The 1,937-nt window shown below is 43.2% G+C and overlaps 1 pseudogene; it reads right to left on the bottom strand.

The window, feature by feature from the left end:
- Window positions 1–707: 707 nt before the first annotated feature.
- On the bottom strand, window positions 708–1,673 carry LOC149170043 (UDP-glycosyltransferase 92A1 pseudogene; annotated as a pseudogene).
- Between the last annotated feature and the right edge of the window lie 264 nt (window positions 1,674–1,937).

The following is a 1,937-nucleotide window of genomic DNA, read 5'->3' as shown; positions in this document are numbered from 1 at the left end:
CAGGAATAATTTTGGATTGGGAAAATTTCATATATGTATTAATTTTTATTTATTTGTTTAATCAATACAAGATTAAACAAACATAATCCCTCTGAAAATAAGTGAGTTCAAAACTAGTGAGTTGTAACCAATACCAGATCCCAAACATAATCCCTCTGAAAATAAGTGAGTTCAAAACTAGTGAGGTGCAGAGTGAAAAAATGACATAGCGACTAATAATAAGTTTTCAGCTACTCATTTCACCAGCAAACTAAATTATAATAGAGTTTCTTATTATATAAAAATCACCTAAAGCAAACGCAAGCAAAAATAAATAAAATTTCTTGTCAAACGCCACTGCCTAAAACAAACCCAAATAAAATTTATTGGATTCTTACAAGGCCCACTTTGCATTCATCTAATTCGGACAGAGATCTAGTTACTAAAGTTATTTGGTTTCCTCTAATTCTTACACAGATCACACAACTTGAATTGCACTACACATAGGTCTCATCAAATTCCGATACAGATCATAGAAATTGAAACATTTTAGTTACTCTTTAGCAGGGTGCAAATTTAACATCAGATCTGTCACAAGTTGGAAAGGGCCTCAGGAGCATTCCATACTGTATATTTTTTGTGAGACACATAATCTTTATGATTCAATTTCTGCTAAAATGCAAATCTAGCACTGAACGAGGAAGACGGGTTACATACACAACACAACTCTAGGCCTGGTATCCTATTGTAAGCTCTCTTATCATGTCATCCACAGCACACACAGATGACCCTTTCTTCCCTCCGTCTTTATCTTCACTCACTGCCTTCAAAGCCGCATCGCTCATCTCCCTGGCTCTCTGTCTCACTCGATTGCCATTTTCTTCCTTCATCAACATTCCTACTCTTCTTTCCACCGTCTCGAGTTTCAGCTCTCCCTCTTTGCCCCTCCACATCTCGATGCACACCCCAACTTCCTCCTCCAGCAGCTTCGAATTCGCGAACTGGTCGGCTGCTATGGGCCATCCGATGATGGGCACTCCTCGGCTTAGGCTCTCCAGCACCGAATTCCATCCACAGTGACTAAGGAACCCTCCGGTTGAAGGATGGGACAGGATTAGCAGCTGAGGCGCCCATTTTCTGATAAGCAATCCTGCTTTCTTTTCCTTCACTCGCTCTTCAAATCCCTCCGGAGGAAACTCTGTCGAGAACTCTGAATTGAGCGGGGCCTCCAGCGGAGGCCTGACGACCCAAATAAAAGGCTGTTGGCTCGATTCTAGCCCCAGAGCTAGCGCCCTCATGTTTGACAACGATATGCAATTCTGAGTTCCGAACGAAACGTATAGCACTGTGGACGGCGCCTGTGAATCAAGCCACTGCAAGCATTCCCTTGCAGACTTTACCTCTGCCTGCTTGCCCCGCTGTAGAAAATTCGAATCAACCATTGTATTTGAAGGAGACAAAGAGAGCAACGAAGAGGGTAGGATCGGCCCGACTGCCCAAACCGGCCTGCCGGTGGATTTTCTCATGTGTTGGAGACTGCTATTCTGAAGGAATTCGAATGTGGTTGCTGAAATATGGATGAGCGCTGAATTTTGGGCGCTTGAATTCAAATTTGAATTCGAATTCATTGCATTGATTACGCTGAACCGTGGAGCCTCCCGGAGTTGGAGTGACGGAGCTGCCAGAAAATGCATGTACATAGGTCATGGTATCATGCATGGATATGGGTCCAAAACATGCATTCAAACTCTCGTTACAGTGCTGCCGCTGTCAGAGGGTGTACCTCCATAGCATTAACTTTGCTATGGAGGTGGAAATAGGAACTGCCTGAGTTTTGCACCAGTCTATCTTTGATTACCGTACAAACGGTACTGTGAAATGGTACTGCCACGTGTCAATTTAGTTATGTGGTTTGAGTTTTGGACCAGTCTACCGAAGCGGAGGAAATTGACACGTTA

This window comes from Pinus tabuliformis, chromosome 4_2 (genome assembly GCF_031772625.1).
Source record: "Pinus tabuliformis cultivar Carrire ecotype Pingquan chromosome 4_2, CPIR1, whole genome shotgun sequence".
NCBI classification, from domain to species: Eukaryota; Viridiplantae; Streptophyta; class Pinopsida; order Pinales; family Pinaceae; genus Pinus; species Pinus tabuliformis.
Note: the sequence above shows the minus strand (reverse complement) of the source record. Positions and strands in the feature narration are given on the sequence as shown.